We start from the raw sequence: 23,681 nt of genomic DNA, 5'->3' as shown, positions 1-23,681 counted from the left end.
AGAATTCAAATTTAGGTATTCTACTGAGATTTTATGACTTTTTCAAACTTTATTCCTGCCTGAAATATTGTCAATCAATGGTCAAATTTCCTTGTCTTCTTTCACTCAAATTAAAAAGAATCAGGTCCAGAGACTGTCATGAATTCTCAAATAAGACACTCAGGTTTAGAAATAATTTCTCTTCTTTGTTCAGCATAATTAATCTAAATAATCCCCTCTATTGCTAGTCTTGGAATTTACTACATTGATATTACTTATGATAAGTGTGAAAATGAGGAAAATACATATTATTTTGCTTAGTACTATGTCTATAGGAATCAACATTTTTTGATAGACAGTTTATGTTTTATTTTTTATTGTTTTGAGATAGAGTTTCACTTTTGTTGCCCAGGCTGGAATGCAGTGACAGGATCTTGACTCACTGCAACCTCTGTCTCTCGGGTTCAAGCGATTCTCCTGCTTCAGTCTCCTGAGTAGCTGGGACTGCAGGTGTCTGCCACCATGCCCAGCTAATTTTTGTATTTCTAGTAGAGATGGGGTTTCACCATGTTGGCCAGGCTAGTCTCGAGCTCCTGACCTCAGGTGATCCACCTGCCTCGATCTCCCGAAGTGCTGGGATTACAGGATTGAGCCACCACGCCCGGTCTGATAAACAGTTTAAAATCACAATAGTAATTATCTGTCTTTTACTATTTGCTCTCCTTTCTAGCTATGCTCCTGCAACATATATATATATATACACACACATATACATATATATACACATATATATACATATACATATATACACACATATACACATACATGTATATACACATATATACATATGTATATATACATATATACATATATATACACATATACACATATATACACATATACACATATATATACACATATATATAATTGTTATTGTTTTGCTTGCTTGTAATGAGGAAAAGTTATTTAAGAGATGCAAAGTGACTTCATAACTTAAACTTTTTCATCTCTAAACAACACTAAGTGATAAACGTCCCCAGAACTGGAGTCTATCATAATGCTGCATAACGTTTAACATCTTAGTGGTTGTCATGGCCTCTGAGAGTTATTAAAATAAAGAGGTAATAACACAGATCAATTATTATTACAAAATACATACACTAGATGATCAAGACAAAGTGGCACCATCTTTATACATGAAGGACGCTATATCTTCCAAAAGGGTCAGGATGTATTTTCTGGTTTTATGTGATCTGGCAGTTTACACAGAGAAATAAATAAAATAAAAGCATGAAAACAAACAAACAAAAAACACCTTGTAAATTTGGCCAAAATGAAAATACACTCATATTTTATACTTGTCTTCATGAGGGGATTACAAATCAGAATTTGCTTCTCTCTTATTTTTAAAATATTTTAGATTGTTTAAACACTCTGATTTTCTACACATGCTGGAGGATTGTTTTTATTTCTTTCTTCCATGGCTTACACCATAAAATTCAAGTAGTGTGAACAACATTCTACGAGCTCTGTTAAAAGGCTTGCTGCAAATATTTACTTGGAAACAAGATCTCCAAATCACGCTTTGTGAATACTGCTTTAAACACAGACTCTGTATGATGCCTTCAGCATTTTATGTAGACAACTAGAAAAAAATAATAAAAAGACAAAGCTAGATGATTTCATAATAGCAAATTAGGCAAATGTATAAGAAAATGTCTATAGGTAAGTCATTATTTTCCCATCTCATGTAAAATCCATCATCAATATATCTAATGCACTTCTTATCACCTATATCTCAATACAGATGGGTCTCGTACCCTTTATTATAGTTTAATGGCCCTGTTCATGATTGTACTTAGTTTTAACTCCACTGAATTGTCACTGTGTTTCTAATCATGAAAGCATTTTATTAGAGATGTGGTTTAAAGTTAAGATTTTTTTAATAATTTTTATTTTGGAAAGTAGTCATTGTTTATGCATAAAGCACAGTGTTAAAGTTGTAAAGTTATGAACAGCTTTTATGGCATTACCTTAGTGGACTGTATTTGTTATTGTTCTGTTCTAGACTACACATATAATACATGAATAGAAAAATTCATGTACGTTTCGAGATAAGGTGAGAAAAAGAAATGAGACACAAAAATTATATAAACAAATCAAATAACAAATCTATTTATTTATTTATTTTATTTACTATACTTTAAGTTCTGGGATACATGTGCAGAACATGCAGGTTCATTATATAGGTATACATGTGCCATCGTGGTTTGCTGCACCCTTCGACCCCTCATCTAAATTTTAAGCCGCACATGCATTAGGTATTTGTTCTAATGCTCTCCCTCCCCTTGCCCCCAACCCCTCAGCCAGCTCTGATGTGTGATGTTCCCCTCCCGCTGTTCTCATCGTTCAACTCCCACTTATGAATGAGAACATGAGGTGTTTGGTTTTCTGTCCCTGTGTGAGTTTGTTGAGTGATGGTTTCCAGCTTCATCCACGTCCCTGTAAAGGACATGAACTCATTCTTTGGTATGGCTACATAGTATTCAGTGGTGTATATGTGCCACATTTTCTTTATCCAGTCTATCATTGATGGGCATTTGGGTTAGTTCCACGTCTTTGCTATTGTCAATAGTGCTGCAATAAAGCAATAAACATACTTGTGTGTGTCTTTATAGTAGAATGACTTATAATCATTTGGGTATATACCCATAATGGGATTGCTGGGTCAAATGGCATTTCTAGTTCTAGATCCTTGAGGAATCACCACACTGTCTTCAACAATGGTTGAATTAGTTTACACTCCCACCAACAGTGTAAAAGAGTTCTTATCTCTCTATACCCTTGTGAGCTTCTGTTGTTTCCTGACTTTTTAATGATCACCATTTTTTTTTTTTTTTTGAGATGGAGTCTCGCTCTGTCACACAAGCTGGAGTGAGTGAGTTGGCATGATCTCAGCTCACTGCAAGCTGGGCCTCCCAGGTTCATTCCATTCTCCTGCCTCAGCCTCCTGAGTAGCTGGGAATACAGGTGCCCACAACCACGCCTGGCTAATGTTTTGTATTTTTAGTAGAGACGGGTTTCACCATGTTAGCCAGATGGTCTCGATCTCCTAACCTCGTGATCCGCCCACCTCAGCCTCCCAAAGTGCTGAGATTACAGGCGTGAGCCACTGAGCCCCGCCTAATGATCAATGTTCTAACTGGCATGAGATGGTATCTCACTGTGGTTTTGATTTGCATTTTACTAAAGACAAGTGATGTTGAGCTTTTTTTTCATGTTTGTTGGCCACATAAATGTATTTTTTGAGAAGTGTCTGTTCATATCCTTCACCCAATTTTTGATGGGGTTGTTTGTATTTTTCTTGTAAATTTAAGTTCCTTGTAGATTCTGGATAACAGACCTTTGTCAGATGAATGGATTGCAAAAATTTTCTCCCATTCTGTAGGTGGCCTGTTCACTCTGATGATAGTTTCTTTTGCTATGCAGAAGCTCTTTAGTTTAATTAGATACCACTTGTCAATTTTGGCTTTTGTTGCCATTGGTTTTGGCATTTTAGTCATGAAGTCTTTGCCCATGCCTATGTTCTGAACGGTACTGCCTAGGTTTTCTTCTGGGGATTTTACCGTTATAGGTTTTACATTTCAATCTTTAATCCATCTTGAGTTAACTTTTTATAAGGTGTAAGGAAGGGATCCAGTTTCAGTTTTCTGCATATGACTAGTCGTTTTTCCCAGCACCATTTATTATATAGAGAATCCTTTCCCCATTGCTTGTTATTGTCAGGTTTGTCAAAGATCAGATGGTTGTAGAGGTTTGGTGTTGTTTCTGAGGCCTCTGTTCTGTTCCGTTGGCCTACATATCTGTTTTTGCACCAGTACCATGCTATTTTGGTTACTGTAGCTTTGTAGTATAGTTTGAAGTCAGGTAGCACAATGCCTCCAGTTTTGTTCCTTTTGCTTAGGATTGCCTTGGCTATAGGGGCTCTTTTTTGGTTCCATATGAAATGTAAAGCAGTTTTTTTTCTAATTCTGTGAATAAAGTCAATGGTAGCTTGATGGGAATAGCACTGAATCTATAAATTACTTTTTTTTTTTTTTTTTTGAGACGGAGTCTTGCTCTGTCACCCAGGCTGGAGTGCTGTGGCTGGATCTCAGCTCACTGCAAGCTCCGCCTCCCGGGTTCACGCCATTCTCCTGCCTCAGCCTCCCGGGTAGCTGGGACTACAGGCGCTGCCACCTCGCCTGGCTAGTTTTTTGTAGTTTTTAGTAGAGACGGGGTTTCACCGTGTTAGCCAGGGTGGTCTCGATCTCCTGACCTCGTGATCCGCCCGTCTCGGCCTCCCAAAGTGCTGGGATTACAGGCTTGAGCCACTGCGCCCGGCTGAATCTACAAATTACTTTCAGCAGTAGGACCATTTTCGGGATATTGATTCTTCCTATCCATGAGCATAGAATGTTTTTCCATTTGTTTGTGTCCTCTCTTATTTCCTTGAGCAGTTGATTGTAGTTCTCCTTAAAGAGGTCCTTCAAGTCCCTTGTCAGTTGTATTCCTAGGTATTTTATTTTCTTTGTAGCAGTTGTGAATGGGAGTTCACTTATGATTTGGCTCTCTGTCTATTATTGGTGTATAAGAACACTTGTGATTTCTGTATATTGATTTTGTATCCTGAGACTTTGCTGAAGTTGCTTATCTGCTTAATGAGTTTTGGGCTGAGATGATGGGTTTTCTAAATATACAAACATGTAATCTGCAAACAGAGACAATTTCACTTCCTCTCTTGCTATTTGAATAGACTTTGTTTCTTTCTCTTGCCTGATTGCCCTGGCCAGAATTTCCAACACTATGCTAACTAGGAGTGGTGAGAGAGGGTATCCTTGCCTTGTGCCAGTTTTCAAAGGGAATGCTTCCAGCTCTTGCCCATTCAGTATGACATCGGCTGTGGGTTTGTCATAAATAGCTCTTATTATTTTGAGATACTTTCCATCAATACCTAGTTTATTGAGTGTTTTTAGCATGAAGGGGTGTTGAATTTTATCAAAGGACTTTTCAGCATCTATGGAGATAATCATGTGGTTTTTGTCATCGGTTCTGTTTATGTGATGGATTTGGTTTATTGATTTGCATATGCTGAAACAGCTTTGCATCCCTGGAATGAACCCAACTTGATTGTGATGGATAAGCTTTTTGATGTGCTGCTGGATTCGGTTTTACAGTATTTTGTTGAGGATTTTCGCATTGATGTTCATCAGGGATATTAGCCTGATATTTTCTTTTTTTGTGTACGTCTCTGCCAGGTTTTGGTAGCAGGATGATGTTGGCCTCATAAAATGAGTTAGGGAGGATTCCTTCTTTTTCTATTGTTTGGAATAGTTTCAGAAGGAATGGTACCAACTCTTCTTTGTACCTCTAATAGAATTGGGCTGTGAATCCGTCTGGTCCTGGGTTTTTTTTTTTTTTTTTTTTTTTTGGTTAATAGGCTATTCATTACTGCCTCAATTTCAGAACTTGTTATTGGTCTATTCAGGGATTTGACTTCTTCCTGATTTAGTCTTGGGATGGTGTATGTGTCCAGGAATGTATGCATTTCTTCTAGATTTTCTAGTTTATTTGCATAGAGGTGTTTCTAGTGTTCTCTGATGGTAGTTTTTATTTCTGTGGGATCAGTCGTGATATCACCTTGATCTTTTTTTATTTTGTCTATTTGATTCTTTTCTCTTTTCTTCTTTATTAATCTGCCTAGCAGTCTATCTATTTTGTTAGTCTTTTCAAAAAACCAGCTCCTGGATTACTGACTTTTTGAAGAGTTTTACATGTCTCTATCTACTTCAGTTCCACTCTGATATTATTTACTTATTGTCTTCTGCTAGCTTTTGAATTTGTTTGCTCTTGCTTCTCTTATTCTTTCAATTGTGATGTTAGGGTTTCGAGTTTAGATCTTCCCCACTTTCTGATGTGGGCATTTAGTATTATAAATTTCCCTCTTAACACTGTTATAGCTGTGTCCCAGAGACTCTGGTACCTTGTGTCTTTGTTCTCATTGGTTTCAAAGAACTTATTTATTTCTGCCTTAATTGTGTTATTTACCCAGTAGTTATTCAGAAGCAGGTTATTCAGTTTCCATGTAGTTGTGCGGTTTTGAGTGAGTTTCTTAATCCTGATGTCTAATTTGATTGCACTGTGGTCTGACAGGCTATTTGTTATAATTTCCATTCTTTTGCATTTGCTGAGGAGTGTTTTACTTCTAATTATATGTTCGATTTTAGAATAAGTGCTATGTAGTGCTGAGCAGAATGTATATTCTGTTGATTCGGTGTGGAGTGTTCTGTCAATGTCTATTAGGTCTGCTTCGTCCAGAGCTGAGTTCAAGTTCTGAATATCCTTGATAATTTTCTGTCTCGTTCATCTGTCTAATAGTGACAGCGAGTGTTAAAGTCTCCTACTGTTATTGTGTGGGAGTCTAAGTCTCTTTGTAGTCTCTAAGAACTTGCTTTATGGATCTGGGTGCTACTGTATTGGGTGCATATATATTTAGGATAGTTAGCTCTTCTTGTTGCATTGATCCCTTTACCATTATGTAATACCCTTCTTTGTCTTTTTTGATCTTTGTTGGTCTAAAGTCTGTTTTATCAGAGACTAGGATTGCAACCCCTGCTATTTATTTATTTATTTTGCTTTCCATTTGCATGGTCAATATCTCACTGCCCTTAACATATTTCCCTTCATTTCAACCTTGGAGATTCTGACAATTATGTATCTTGGGGTTGCTCTTCTCGAGGAGTATCTTAGTGGTGTTCTCTGTATTTCCTGAATTTGAATGTTGGTCTGTCTTGCTAGGTTGGGGAAGTTCTCCAGGATAATATCCCGAAATGTGTTTTGCAACTTGGTTCCATTCTCCCTGTCACCCTTCAGGTACGCCAATCAACTGTATGTTTGGTTTTTTCACATAGTCTCATATTTCTTAGAGGCTTTGTTCATTCCTTTTCATTCTTTTTTCTCTAATCTTGTCTTCACACTTTATTTCATTAAGTTGATCTTCAGTCACTTGATATCCTTTCTTCCACTTGATAATTTCGGCTATTGATACTTGTGTATGGTTCACGAAGTTCTCATGCTGTGTTTTTCAGCTCCATCAGGTCATTTATGTTCTTCTTTAAACTGGTTATTCTAGTTAACAGTTCCTGTAACTTTGTATCAAAGTTCTTAGCTTTCTTGATTGGGTTAGAACATGCTCCTTTAGCTCAGAGGAGTTTGTTATTACCCTCCTTCTGAAGCCTACTTCTGTCAATTCATCAAACTCACTCTCTGTCCAGTTTTGTGCCCTTGCTGGAGAGGAGTTGTAATCACTTGGAGACGAGGCATTCTGCTTTGGGGAATTTTCAGCATTTTTGTACTGGTTTTTCCTCAGCTTCGTGGATTTATTTACCTTTGATCCTTGATGCCAATGGCGTTTGGATGGGGTTTTTATGTGAGTGTCCTTTTTGTTGATGTTGATATTATTGGTTTCATTTGTTAGTGTTCCAACAGTCAGGCCTCTCTTCTGCAGGTCTGCTGAAGTTTGCTGGAGGTCCACTCCAGACCCTGTTTACCTTCACCAGTGGAGGCTGCAGAACAGCAAGGATTGCTGCCTGCTCCTTCCTCTGGAAGCTTCATCCCAGAAGGGCACCCACCTCATGCCAGCCAGAGCTCTCTTGTATGATGTGTCTATTGACCCCTTCTGGGAGGTATCTCCTAGTTAGGAGGCATGAGGGTCAGGGGCCTGCTTGAGGAGGCAGTCTGTCCCTTAGCAGATATCGAGTGCCATGCTGGGAGATCTGCTGCTCTCTTCAGAACCAGCAGGCAGGATCTTTTAAGTCTGCTGAAGCTGTGTCCACAGCCATCCCTTCCCACCAGTCCTCTGTCCCAGGGAGATGGCAGTTTAATGTATAAGCCCCTGACTGAGGCTGCTGCCTTTCTTTCAGAGATACCCTGCCCAGTGAGGAGGAATCTAGGGAGGCATTCTGGCCACAGCCGCTTTGCTGCGCTGCGGTGAGTTCTGCACAGTCCGAACTTCCTATAGGCTTCCTTAACACTGTGAGGGGAAAACTGCCTTACTCACGCCTCAGTAAGGGTGGACACCCCTCCCCCCACGAAGCTCAGTCTTCCCAGGTCCACTTCAGACTGCTGTGCTGGCAGCAAGAATTTCAAGCTAGTGCTTCTTAGTTTGCTGGGCTCTGTGGGAGTGGGACTTGCTGAGCAACATCACTTGGCTCCCTGGCTTCAGTCCCCTTTCCAGGGGAGTGAATGATTCTGTCTCCCTGAGGTTCCAGGCACCACTGGGGGGAAAAAAAAAAAAAAACTCCTGCAGCTAGCTCAGTGTCTGCCCATACAGCAGCCTAGTTTTGTACTTGAAACCCAAGGCCCTGGTCTTGCCACACAGGGAATCTTTTGTTCTGCGGGTTGCAAAAACCACGGGAAAAGCGAAGTATCTGGACTGGATAGCACAATCCCTCTGGCTAGCAGAGGGTGGTTCCTGGACCCTTGCACTTCCCTGGTGACGTGAGACCCCACTCTTTTTCTGCTCGCTGTCCGTGGGCTGCAACCACTGTCTAACCAGTACCAATGAGATGAACTGGGTATCTCAGTTGGAAATGCAGAAATCACCTGCCTTCTGTGTTGGCCTCTCTAGGAACTGCAGACCAGAGCTGTTCCTATTCAGCCATCTTGCCATCTGATCCAAATAACAAATTTAAATTTAACATGTCTTTCTTTTGAAATAATTCCTTCTGCATTTTGGTGAATTAGTATATCCTGAACAAAATAATATTGATATTAACAATAATAAAAAATAAAAATAACTTTTGATTTAATGCCAAATTGGAGGATCAAATATTTAAATTGCACTACTTAAGGTTTCTGGATGACATAAGTCGTCATCATATTAAATCCTATATTTCTAAATGGAAATAACACATCTAAAATTCTGTGTAATTGTTTTTGAGAATCAAAGAGAATCAATAAACAACTAGTTATATTACCTTCTCTATCAGTTTCAATTGTATTGCTATCAGATTAATATGTTTCATAGTACAACTAATTGTAAAGTCAGTTTTTAATTTGCATTTCAGTTTGCTAAGCATTTTGGCCTTTCAAAAGATCTCCTTCTTAATGATCTATTGGGGAAAAAACATAACTTCATAGACTTTATTTCTAAATGAATTAAAAATACAGATATTTTGCTTTTCTGACTTTCCAAGGAAATTTTATATAAAGGTTCAAATTTCCTTGGAATCTTTTGTTAGTATCATAATACATAACTTTCAGTTTCCTCCATTCTTACCAGCATTTTGCTCTGCATTTATGATATTTTCATTCATCTGTCTGTATGTTTTTATAATCCTGTGAGATGTTTTATATTGAAGATGTATTGTTGGCCATTTTCACCTATAATTCATCTGGTGGTTATAATTTGTTTGTATTCTTGGTGGTTTTGTTGTTATCTTTTGTTTGTTTTATATCTGACTTTGCCAAAACTAACCTTTGGAAAAGCGATGTATCTAATTCAATGTCTTTATTTAAAAAATTCTTAAAGATGATCTATAACTCTTGTTGTATCTCTAATGTCCTGTTGTTCTGTGCTTTATAAAATTATGTTTCCTAATGGCCTTGTTTGGTTCTATCATAAAGCCTAGGATGTGATAGAGGATAGTTTTACTTCATAAATATATCAATATAAATATATATCATATATATAGCATATGTCTAGACTGTTTGCCCAAGAAAAAGAAGAAATTAGAATCAAGGGTAGGGTAAGTGAAAAGAATTGATACTCAGGCTTATGTTTGAACCCCAGATTTAGCATTTACTACTTAAATGACTAGGGACAAATTATATACCCGTAAGCCTCTGTTTCTTCAACTAACAAATGGAATTAATATCAAAGAAAGATTGGAAAAATTAAATACACAAAAACCTAATACATAGCAGGATTCAAAAAGTGTTTTCCTTCATATTTGATTTCAAATGCCTTTTGTCAAATACATTATTCAGCTAGAATACGTTGCATTATAGAAATCTGAAATAATGCTACCATAAGAAGTTGTTTATAGGTCATTTTTAATGACTCACATTAAGTCAGTTGGATCATTTGTATGTCACCTTTGTCAACAGATCTATTCACTAAGATGTCTTGCCTCCCTACTCCTTAATTTGCCACTTTTCTCTATCTCTGTATCCACCAGCAAAGTCCAAGATCCTATCAGCCATCAGCTGGATTATGGAACCGCATTTAATTTCTAAAATATTAGGCTACAGTCATAATGGATTCACAAGATTATTTATTTATTTTTGATGATTACAAGAGGAAGATATCCTTCCAAAATTTTGAAGAATTACTGAATGCCGGCTTTGAAATAATAATAATCTTTAAAGACCTAAACATTTACCATGATACATGAGTCAGATAGGAGATTGTGATAGGAAGGAATATATGGAGTTTCGGATGGAGTCTATGTTACAGTAAACTCAATGTGCTCATGGATTTATCCATCAGTTTTTCCCCTTATTTGACAATTGACAGAATCCTTCCTTTGGCTAGTAGCCTCTTGAGTTAAGGCATCTATTACATTGGGAGGGGTTAAGTGGAAGTTTCTAAAACTGATCTCCCCACTGCCACCATTGCATGTTTTTAAAATGTAGAAAGCTGAAAGCAGTGCTATATCCCTGGAGGAATACAAAATTTAGTGCCACTATGAAAGACTTGAAAGAAAAAGGGGCATTGATTCATAGTAGATCTTCATTTAACTCATCTATTTGGGGTGTAAATGTCACTCGAGGAAGGACAAGGATTATCCTACACATAATCAACTGATGTTTCCAATATTAGCTGCTGTACCAGGTATGGTTTCAATGATAAACAAACAACACAATGCCTTTGCTCTCATATGTTGCTATTGATCCAAAAGCCAATGTTGTTCAGGTAGAAGGATAAAGGTATACAGGCTTCAGCAGGGAACAGAAGTAAGACTTTTCCGGCAGTATCTGGCCAGCTTCTGAATCACTCATTTTGGTGCATCAAGAAACTGAGACCATGGGTGCCAATGGTCTGTGATTTCTGCACTCATTCTCTGATGTCTTGAATCTGGAAGCAGCTTTCCCTAATCTTTCTTCTTTTGCACTTTTAATGGTTTTACTATCTTCTTATACCCTGTATTAAATCCCCTCCTACTGCTTTCTTGTAAGTTTCAGAATGGTATCTATTTTCCAGACTGAACCATGACTAACTTAACCCAGAGGTTTGCCCTCTCCAGGTTTTCTTAGTCTCCATAACTAACACATTTATTTAGCTCAAGACAAAGGCCTTGCAGACATTCTTGATGCTACCCCTCTTTTCAACCCCCACATCCAATCCATTAGCAAATCCTATTAGTTCTACAAAAACATATCACAAAGCTATACATTTCTCTCCACCTGTACGGCTGCCACCAGAATGCCTGGCATCATCTTCCAGGTGAACACTGAAATAGCATCCTAACTGGTTTCCCTGCTCCCACACTTAATTGCCAACAATCTGTTTTCCACTCAGTAACAAGAATAATATTTTAAAAATAAAAGTTATGATCATTTTCAAGTTTTATTCAAAATCACCCATAACTTTTCATCCTCCTTATGGAATATTCAAAGTCTTTACCATCCACAAGACTTTCTGTTTATCTCCACTCTCATTTCCCACCATTCCTCCCATATAACCTTTTAGTTGTACTGGAATTCAGTAAATGTTTGCCTGCCACAGGGCCTGTGCAGGTGTTTTCTTAGTACTGTCTGGTGTTATTCCCCTCAGTGCCCTCATCACTTCCTTCCTCACTTAATTCAGGTCTCTGTTCAAACCTACAAAAGGAAAGTTTGACGATCTACCATGACCTTCCCTGGTTACAATTGGTTTACAAAACAAATTGATTTTAATTTTGACTAATGTATTAATTTACTCTCCTTTTTACTAGAATGATAATTCCAAGAAGGCAGAGGTTTCACCTGCTTTGATTACTGATATGTCTACATCATCAAAAATAGATTATATAATAATATAATTTTAATACATTTATTGATGCAAAAAGAATGAATAAATGATTCTCATAGTGTATTTATGAATCATTATTTTAAATTTAGTATAAAAACCATAAAACATTTAAACATAAATATTACGATAAAATAGCATTAAGGATAGTGGTATCTACTTTAATCCATACCCTTACAGGTTTCCTTAAGCACACAGAGAAAAACTTAAGAGTTAAAAGTCAATTTATTAAATCAGCAGTCTGTGGATTTTGCTGCTTGCCTGGCCTGGCATTGTCTACCATGAGTATGAAATACTTCACTGTATTAATCAGGTAGTGGCAAATATAGTCTGAATCACAATCCCTGAGGGATAATTTAATTCTTCTTTTATGAAAACAATAAAGGTTTTTCCTTTTTAATGTTTGATTCAAAAATGGGAATATGTACTTTATACATAACATAGTCATAACAATATGAAAAAATATGTTATATATAGAATTGTCATATTAATTCAATTTTTTTCCTCCACTGAAGATCCAGTAAAGCCCATAATCGCAGACTGACTGTTTTGGTCTGAATTCCTCCTTTCTGCCTTTGTACAAGTTCTGCTGCCTCCCTTCTGATGAAATGGTCTTCCAGAGGGCCACTTTTTTGTGTTAGGACGGTGATTGCTCAGACTATACCTACTGCATGTGTCCTACTGTCAGGTTTTAAACAAAAGAATACCAATTGTATTTCTGAAGAAATTATATCTACCCAATATACTGTGAAAAAATCCCCACCCCGAATTCCAGGTACTAAGAATTGGTGTGTCACTCAGACTTCTCATGTACTAATATAACACTGCCTGTGGTTTCCATGAGATGGTGTTTTTTATATTCTCTGTCACAGGGCAGTAAAGAGAAGTTTCTTATATTCCACTATATATGGTATAAGAAGTAACTTTCTAATGGTGTCTGAGCTGAAATTGGATTCTACACTGGACAGAAATAATATAATTCAATCCTTTAAATACAATACCATCAAACAACCTCCTTTGGGCAACAGGAGCCATTTCTGTTTAATCTTATCCTCACTATTATTATTGCTACATTCACAAATCCCTACCATCAAACTTACATGCTTATTCCATGGTAAGACATTAAAGCAGGTAAGTCATTTACAAATCAGTTAGATTGTCAATTACCAGACATTTATCTTTTCACACTTCTCAACTTTCAGATGCTCTTCTCCTCAAGTTATTTTACAGTATTTCTATAATCACTGTGTGAAAAACCTTTAGACTCTTTGTCTCTGTTGAGTAAAAAGCCCTATACCTATCCTAGTTACCTAAAAATAATCATACATTCAAGGAATCTTTCAAGTGAGTGCATATTTACAGTGTCCAGAATATATTACAAAGCTCAGGAAAAGGTACAAGTTTGGAAAACAGATCTAACGGATAGAACTTTGGAAAACATCAGGGTGTTGGTGGCAATTGAAACCAGGAGATTGGTCAAGGAGTGTGTGCTTTTTGGTGAATCACATAGAGAAGCCAAAAATAAAAGCATGAACAATGGAAGAGGTGTTCATAAGAGATACAGAAGTACAAAAATAAACCATGAAAGCATGTCACCATGGAAACTAAAGCAATAAATAGTTCCAAGAAGGATGAAACATGCAATGCTGTCACATGACACAGCAAGAAACTGTGTAATAAGGATTGAAATTACTATTTGGTTCTGGCAATTGAGAGAGTTTTGATGACCTTAATGAGAATGATCTCCATAAGATCAAAATGTAAGACATACTACAGTGGGAGAGTTAAGGAAGTGGATACAAGGCATGAGGGCCATTTCAGAAATTTGAGTGGTAAGAAGGAAATGAATTATATCAAATAGTCTAAATGATCAAAATACTAGAATTAGCATGCAAATGATACTCTGAAATTGAAATTGTTATTTGAGGGAAAAAAAGAAGATTTTGACCAAAAACTCATGAAAGTTGATGATAGAGCCCCATCTGGATGGTCTTCATAAGGCTTCCTTACCAAAATTTAAGCACTCATATAATGAATTATAAAAGTATTTTGTAATGTTGATTTAGAATTGGGTTTTCCTGGGTGAGTATATCAGAAAAATAAAGGCACAAAGGAATAAAAGTTTTGGTGGGAAGGTAGTTGAGATGACCAATCAAATGCAGTGATAGCAAATCCATAACTCATATAGCATTTAAAATGTGAAGAGCTATTCTTATCCTCACTTAACAGACAAGAAAACCAAAGCACAGAGAGGGAAACAAGTTATCTAGAATCAAATAGCTACCAAGTTACAGAGCCAGGATTTGAACCAGAGTCCAAATGTAGTGTCTCTGTTCTTAAACACCACAGATGGATTCCTACTTTGTGACTATAATTAGTTTAAATTAAGTTTGAGTAGTTTAATCAGAAAAATAATGTATTAAAGAGTAGGTCAGAGTGCAAGGCTTGGAAGTTGTACAAAAAAGAAAAGCCCCTAGGATCACCCTGCAAAGCTGTGCAGGTTAGGTACACAGCTGCCTTGGCACCGTGCAAACCCTTCAGCTCACACAGATTACATTATAGTGAGGGCCAACACTGGATATGGTTACTATCAGTAGAACCTCAGGCACTGCCACCAGTGAAACTGGATGTGGTTCATGCTACCCTTGGCAGAAGTGAATCCATGTGATGCCAGTTTTCTCATCACTTTTTACATCAATAATTTCCAATTTGGCATGATGCATTTGACTGGCACAGGCCCAGGGCACATGCCTATGTAGTAGAGTCCAGGAAAGCAATTACTTGGCTTCTACACGATGGGCCACAGAAGTACATTCAAGGGGATTAGCAGCCAAATAAAAAAAGGAAAAAAAAAAAAAAAAAAGAAAGAAAGAAACAGAAAGGCAAGTGTCACCTTTGCAGGTGGTCTTGGCTAGGTAGGATGGAAAGGAAGCTGAGGGCAACTGATCAAATGAAAGTAAATGTGGAGATCAAGAGCCTGTCCATGAGGTTAAAGAGCAGGTAGAGTGGGAGAGAGAGATGGCATGAGAATAAGGAGAAAAAGACACCATGGACATCAAAGAGTGAAATGTTTGAGTTTAAGATGTAAAATGGAGCTGATCCAGGTGATGACCAGACCCAGGTTCGGCTATGGAAGTATTTGTCAAAGTTATGGAGGTAAAGGTCATCACTTTAAAGAAACTACACATTTTAATACTCATTTGTTAGATTTATTTTCTCCATGGACTCTGAGATCTCTTAAATGTAGGATGAAATTTCAGGATAAAAAAAAATGCTGTGGTGGTTCTCAAAGCCTTTAGTGAACGAGGTATACTGACTTTTGGGTAAGTACATGGCAGCAATGAGGAAATGTAGGAAGTACTAGAGTCTCATGGCAGGAGCCTCAAACAAGAATGAGCACTTACACAGCAAGAGGAAGCATTGTGTACAAATGACTGGCCTTAATTACCTTGTCATTCTGTCCCCAAACAATATCAGCTCTTTATGCGATATATTACCTGGTCTTATGGAAAAGTTGAAAGCTCTTATACAGCTGCACTGCAGGGGTAGCCAGCATTCTTCATTCTTTATTTCTCTACCTCTTCCACTTATTAATTGGTCTATGTATTCATTCAGCGGATAGATATGAGAGAGAGAGAAAGAGAGAGGGAGAGGCGTAAGGATAGATAGATACGTAAATGTATGTTAGGCTTTAGGTGTACCACCAAGCGGAAACAAATTGGGATACAAAAAAAAATTACAGTGCTATGAGAGGCAGTAAAAGAGAGGAATAATTTAGATTGGAGGTTCAGTAATGACCTCCCTGAGGAGCAAAAGCTCAGCTGAATCCAAGGGTAGAACAAATGTAAGAGACTTCTAGATAGAGGAAGCATAGTATGGAGGCTTTTAAAGTGAGAAAAATGGTTTGTTTGGAAAACCGATTTAAATCTAGTGTCTAGAGTATTTAAATTTGTGTTTTTCCTAACTCAAAAATTAGCTATAAGTATCCTATGATCTGAGACTATATATATATATATATATATGAGACTTTAGAATCACAGAATGATTGTCTTTTATAAACATGTTTGTTATAATATGAATATATTAATCATATATAATGTTTTACAATATGCAGTAATATGTATATTAAGGGTACAAATTTATCTAGCTATACCATACATACACCTGTATCGGTTTTTTGATTTTATACACACACACACACACACACACACACACACACACACATTCCATTATCTGGTTAGATGGGTTAGGTGATTCCCTTTAAAGGACAATAATCATTTTGATAGCCTTTTAACAAACTATGTAAGAAATATATATAGTAGTATGGAGAAAGGAGATCTCTTGGCACATGAATTGATTATTAAATCCCTAAGAGCAAGTATTTTTTTGCCATAACAGTTTGTTGTTGTTGTTGTTGTTGTTGTGTATAAGGCAGGCAGACAATAAAACATATGAAGTCACTAAGATAAGACAGACAAAAAATTAATAAAGGAAAATACAAGTAGAAATGAATAATAACTCAATTCATACAATTTTTCTCTGAGAAAGTTAAGGAAAGTACAATCTGCGAAATCAAAAGTTTGTGAGGAAAATCTCTTAGTACATCAAAGCTCAACACTAATGTACTCTGAGGGGTGAATTCTGGAGAGTGATTCACTTCGGGAGTGGATGTTAATAACAATGAATCTTGGCTATTTGGAAGAAATGTCATTTGTGCTAGTCTGTTCTTGCATTGCTATAAGTAAATACCTGAAATTGAGTAATTTTAAAGAAAAAATGGTTTATTTTGGATCACAGTTCTGCAGGATGTTCAGAAAGCATGACACTGGCATTTGCTCCTGGTGAGGGTCTCAGGAAGCTTTCAATCAAGGCAGAAGGCCAAGAGAAAGCCAGTACATCACTTGGTGGGAGAGGGAGAAAGAGAGTTGAGGCAGTTCCCAGACTCTTCTAAGCAACCAGATCTCACATGAACACAGAGAGGAAAAACTCACTCACTACCATGAGGATGGCACCAAGACATTCATGAAGGATCCACCTCCATGACCCAAACACCCCCCACCAGGCCCCACTTCAAACATTGCGGGTTACATTTCAGCATGACATTTGGAGGGACAAACATCCAAACAATATGATTCCACCCCTGGCTCCCAAATCTCATTGTCCCTCTCACTTTGCAAAATGCAATCATCCTCCCTAATAGCACCCAAAAGTGCCCCAGCACCAACACAGTCAAAAAGTCAAAAGTCCAAAGTCTCATCTGAGACTTAAGTCACGTTACTTCCACCCATGAGCCTGTCAAATCAAAACAAGTTACTTACTCCCAAGATACAATAGTGGTACAGGCACTGGGTAAATGTTCCCATTCCAAAAGGCAGAAATTGGCCAAAAGAAAGGGGTAAAAGGCCCCACACAAGTCTGAAATAAAGCAGTGTAGTTGTTAACTCTTAGAGCTCCAAAATAATTCTTAATTCCATGTTCTGCTTTCAGTGAACACTGGTGCAAGAGGTGGGTCCCCAAGGTCTTGGGAAGTTTCACCCATTGCTTTGCAGAGTAAGTCCCTATGGCTCCTCTCTTGGATTGGAGTTGAGTGCCTGCAGCTTTTCCAGGCTTGGAATGTAAGCTGCTGGTGGCTCTACCATTTGGGAACTCTGTGTGGAGGCTCAAACCCCACATTTCCCCTGAACACTGCCCTAGTAGAGGATCCCTGCAGCAGGCTTCTGCCTGGGTACCCAGACTTTCTTATATGTCATCTGAAACCTAGGGGGAAACTGCCAAGTCTTCTTCACTCTTGCATTCTTTGTGCCTGTAGGCTTAACACCACATGAAAGGCACCAAGGCTTATAGCGGCTTGTGTTCTCCAAATAGCAGCCCAAGCTGTATCTGGGCCCTGAGCCACGACTGGAGCTGAAGCAACACATATGGGGAGAGCAGTGTCCTGAGGCTACACAGGGCAGCAGGGCCGTGGACCTGGTCCCTGGCACCATTCTTTCTTTCTAGTCCTCGGGGCTTGTGAAGGGTGGGACTGTCCTGAAGACTTCTGAAATGTTTTGAGGCCTTTTCCCCATAGCCTTGGATATTAGCACTTGGCTTCCTTTAGTCATGCAAGTCTCTTTAGCAAGTGGTTGCTCTGCAGCTTGTATTACACTCCTGTATTACGGTTGTATTGCAGTCCTATAAATGCTTTTTGTTTCTTTGCCGCATGGCCAGGGTGCATATTTTTCAATTTTGTATGTTCCCTTTCGCTTTTAATTATAAGTTCCAAATTTAAATCCTTTCTTTGCTCCTGTGTCTGAGTTGTAGGATGTTAGAAGCAACCATGCTGCTTCTTGAACACTTTGCTGCTTAATAATTTCTTCCACCAGATAGCCTAGGTCATCACTCAAATTCAAAATTCCACAGATCCCTAAGACAGAGACACAATACAATCAAGTTCTTTGCTAGGGTGTAACACAGGTGACCTTTATTCCAGTTCCCAGTAACTTCCTCATTTCCGTCTGAGACCTCATTAGCATGGTCTTTACTATCTGTATTTCTATGATCATTTTTGGTCACAACCACTGAACAAGTCTCTAAGATGTTCCAAATTTTCCTCATCCTCCTGTCTTCTGAGCCCTCCAAACTCTTTCAACCACCACCCAGTTCCAAAACTGCTTCCACATTTTCAAGTATGTTTACAGCAACACCCTACTCCTAGTGCCAGTTTTCTATGTCAGTCTGTTCTTGTGTTTCTATGAAAGAATAACTGAGGTTGGGTAATTTATAAAGAAAATAGATTTATTTTTGCCCACAGTTCCAAAGGCTGTATAGGAAGCATGGTGCTGGCACCTGTCCCTAGTGAGGGCCTCAGGAATCTTCCAATTATGGAAGAAGGTGAAGAGGGAGTTGAGTGTATCACATGGCGAGAAAGGGAGCAAGAGAAGGGAGAAGTCTCAGACTCTTTTAAATCACATGACCTCAGAGTGAGAACTCACTCATTACGGTGAGGAAGGCACCAAGCCATTCATGAGGAATCCATCCCATGGTCCAAACACCTGCCACCGGGCCCACCTTCAACATTTGGGATTATATTTCAATGACATTTGGGGAGGACAGATATCCAAATTGTATCACCATCTAAAACTTTTCTTTGCTATTAAAAGTATATGTTTAGTAATGTTTTCTCAATTGGTACACACGAACATAAAGATGGAAATAAGAGACACTGGGAACTCCAAAAGCAGCAAGGTAGGAAGGGAGAGTTGATAAATTACCTATTTGGTACAGTGTTCAATATTTGGGTGATGGATTCACAATAGTCTCAAGCCCCATCATCATACATGTAATCTCCTGTAACAAACAAGCACATGTATCCCTGACTCAAAAAACACACACAAAAAAAACCAAACTTGGACACATTCAATAATAATATCCCAACATATCAACTACAGTTGCCAGAAACCAATAGTAATTTAGAAATCACTGTTGTTTTGATGGATTTTATTCAAATTTACTCTGTATTTATGAATTAAGCAGACATTTTTTAGTTAAAGATACAGGAAACTTTCAATAAATCATACAACAAGTTTAAAAATAAAACACTTTCCTTCCAACAGCATTTTCTAAAAGACCTTAACCTTGCTTCCATATTTTCCCAAAGTACTTTCATAAAGTGTTTTTGCGAAGTACTTTAGCAAAGTACTTTTCTATAATTTTTGAAAGGTGGTAGTGATTCTTATCTTTTTGTCTTATCTCAAATAAAATAATCCTTTGGTCATTAACATTTTAAATCATTTTCCTTATAAAGCAAATGAATTAATCAGATTTTTGGTGCACTGATCTTGATGGAGAGAATAATGATTACGACACCTGAGTATCTGGCTGAAGTAAAGAGAGTTACTAACTAATTAGAGAAATGGCCCACAATACAGAAGTCAAGGACAACCAAGGACATATTTTACAATTTCTGAGTTGTCTTAGTGAAATGACAAAATATTCTATGATAGACACTAAACAGATATTTATTGTAATGTTATTCATCTGCTTATTGAATCAACAAATATGTTGATTGCCTGAAAAGTTCTAAACACTATTTTTAATAAAAGTTGAAAGTTGAATCTCATGAAAATTGTGATTTATTATTTTGGGCCACATTTTTCCAGCTCTCATTTTCAATGTTATCCCATTATATCAGTCCAAGCCAATCATCAATTTGTCATTAAGGTATATTGTAACACAGACAACAAAACATTATTACATTTTTTCTGAAGAGATTTTAATCCCATTTGTGTTGGTTGAAATTTCTTGTTTGCAAGAATAGAAATCCAGTGACAAGCAAAACATGTGTTTATTATAAGAATAAAGGAAGATTTCACAGGGTCCAAAGATAGCAATACATCTGGACTGTAGGAAAACAACTAAAAGCAAACAATATAAAAGCCTTCCAGGTCTTCTTATTTCTTTTATTGCTGCTCCTACTTAAGTGTACATTTATATCTCAATGCATCCACCATAAGAAAGAAGCAACCTTTCTGGCTCTCCAGCCAAAGTGCCAGGAAAGGAATTCCTTGACACAGCTTACACCAGATGTCCCTCTGTGTGGATGCTAACCCATTAACTGTGCAAAGGAGTCATGTCATAAAAAAATACTGTAGAGGGCTCATCCAACATTCACACAGATAGAAGGAAAAAGAGAAAATCCTACAGAAGTGTTGTGGAAAAACAGTAAGTTTCTGTTATACCATTCTGTAGAAATATGAAGTTAACTAACATTTGTTGAACACTTAACATTTACCAAGAACTACTTAGATAATCTCTTTCTATGTTCATTGTAATGCACTGAGTATATACAGTGATATCTACTTTATAGATGAAGAGACAAAACTACAGAAAATTGAAGGACAAGCCCCAGATGAAAGATTTATTTGAAATTTAATTGAAGCAAATTAAGATACAAGTATTATGCTTCTATTTTGCTAACCAGTGTTCTAAGATTTGAGAATACAAAAGCCAATGATACAGTCCATGAGTTTGGAGAGCTCCAGGCCAATTGGAAAAGGGAAGAGAAAAAGATAATTAAAATATAGCAGTTAAGCTTTATATTTTTACAAACCTTATCTGTGCCAGAGGTTCCTCTGTGGAGCATCTGACAAACTGTGACCCAGTCCAGGACGAAAAAAAAAAAGTTATTCTGGATTGGTAACGCTTGAATTTAAAAAGATAAATTGCGATTAACCAGATGAAGAAGAAAGGTCAATGAATTTAGGTAGAAAGAACATATATGTAAAGGTGTGGTCATTTTACACAATATTACTATCATGTTGGGAAACATAAGTAATCTGGGACATATAGAATTTAGGTAAAAGGGGGGACAAAATGCTTACCAATGAGAATCAAGAGAGGGAAGCTAGATCATGTACAACACTGAATATCATGGTTAGGACTTCACTGGTATGAAGAGGCAATTAGAAGTCTCTGAAATATTTTTAAAAGAGTATTGCACTTACCAAAATTGAATTAAAAATTATTCTGGCAAATACAAATAATTAATGAATTGGAAGTTGGGAAGACTAACAGAAACAACAGGAGTCAATGGCAGAAAGCTCTGTAAAAGATCATGAAGTTCTATCTGAAAGAAAAATAGGACAACTGGTGAAGCTAAGATGCTAGTTATGATGTGGCTTCTTTAATCACTCTTCCATTGTTGAAAATGGAGAGGGGAGAGTGAAGGAGATTGAATTCAATTGGGAAAAATAAGAAATTTCATCCACCACAGCTAAAAACAAAAATATATTCATTAAAATATCTGGATTTTATTTTAAACTACCTCCATTATCTTAGACTGTAATTGATACACATAAATTCATTAGTTAAGCTACATTGTGGAAACTATCATCTGACTTAATCAGGAATCCATACATGGGAAGTGGTCAGCCAGAACTATTTTGAAAGACCACACTTTGGACTCACTGCTACAAGAATCGTTTCTGTCCTTAACTTGAGTATAGTTAAGAGACTTCATAAGATATTTCATTAGTGGAATCTGTGTTTTCTTAATCAGCTTAATGACTGTTAAAAATGAGCTCCTTTTGGTGACATTATAGATATCCATTTATGAGGACTGGCTAAAATAGTTTAGAGAAGAATCTCACCTTAACATGGAAATGGATAGCATCCTAAAAAGCTTATTGCAGGTATCCTCAGAAATAATGCTTATGATTTAAATGCATAAGAGTTCTGTAGCTAGTAGGATGCTTGCTATCAATTCTGTCAGAATTCTACAAAATGTTGTCTTGTGATATGTAAGTTACTGTAAGAGAAGGAGAACGAGAGGAGAATAAGGGAAATTTGTGCAAATATTCCTCTCAAATATTTGATTTTGTTATTTCCCATTACCAAGATTATAGATGTAGTGGCTAATCCACTTGACTTGAATGGCTACAGCAGAAAGAAATGACTTGTCACTGTCTTTAACTTTGTGCATTTTGACGCAGTTTCAACCATTAATTTTGATATAACACAATGCTTATTTTAATAGAATTAAATTTGGGAGCACCACTTCCCATTTTATTAAAGGTCTTTACTGCTGTTTGTGTGCTCATTTCTCACTGGTATGGACACACCATAGGAGTAGAAACAATATACTATCATGTTTTCCATGGAAATCCAGGATCTACAAAGAAACAGGTAATGCATAAAATGGAATGACTTAGCTTCTGGTTCTGCTTCAAACATGTATTATTTTGTGTATTTTTATGTATATTTGAAAGAAAAAGAGGAAGCAGCTCAGGTATCATTTCATCTACCAGCCGTCTGAATCCCCAAGTGACCCAAAATATTGGCATTCATATTCAGTGAGGACAAATCACTTTTACATGGTTCATGCATATAATTCTACTCAGGTTGACACAAATACCTCTTTATCACTCTAGGAATAATATGCCATTTTGGAAAAAGATGTCCGGTCCATGATTCTGACAATAGGCCAATCGTGTCATTTGTTTGAACATAATTAAAACATATTTCCCAGTTTTTAGAGAAGAAATGAGGCATTTTAGACTGGGCGCAGTAGCTCAAGCCTCTAATCCCAGCACTTTGGAAGGCTGAAGTGGGTGGATCACGAGGTCAGGCATTCAAGACCAATCTGGCCAACATAATGAAACCCTGTCTCTACTAAAAATACAAAAAATTAGCCAAGCATAGTAATGGATGCCTATAATCCCAGCTACTCAGAAGGCTGAGACAGGGATTATATGGTATGAGGTGATTTAAGAAGTGGACAGTTAAGACTATGATGAGAATAAATGCTTTTTTACTTATTTTTCAGTTGGGAGGTCATGTTGATTTTATGAAACTAACATGTTCCTTTTTCTGACTAATTCATACAAAAAAATCAATGGTGAAATGTATCAAAAATCCGTATTTTGATACAAAAATATATGAGTATCATATGAAGTGAGTTGAAAATATTAGATTTAAATCTTACTAAAATTACAACTTTAAGAAAAGTGAGAGGACACTTCTTTGTTACATATTTTGTCTCACAGGTACTTTTCATGAAAGGCAAAAATCTAGCAATAATCTTGATGACATACATAAAATTAATACTAAGTTCCCCAAAACCATTTTTTGGCAGAGAAGAACACAAATATTTTAAATTCTTTTGTAAAAATAA

Source organism: Piliocolobus tephrosceles, chromosome 3, assembly GCF_002776525.5.
Source record: "Piliocolobus tephrosceles isolate RC106 chromosome 3, ASM277652v3, whole genome shotgun sequence".
Taxonomy (NCBI): domain Eukaryota; kingdom Metazoa; phylum Chordata; class Mammalia; order Primates; family Cercopithecidae; genus Piliocolobus; species Piliocolobus tephrosceles.
The sequence above is the reverse complement of the archived record's forward strand: the minus strand, read 5'-3'. Positions refer to the sequence as shown.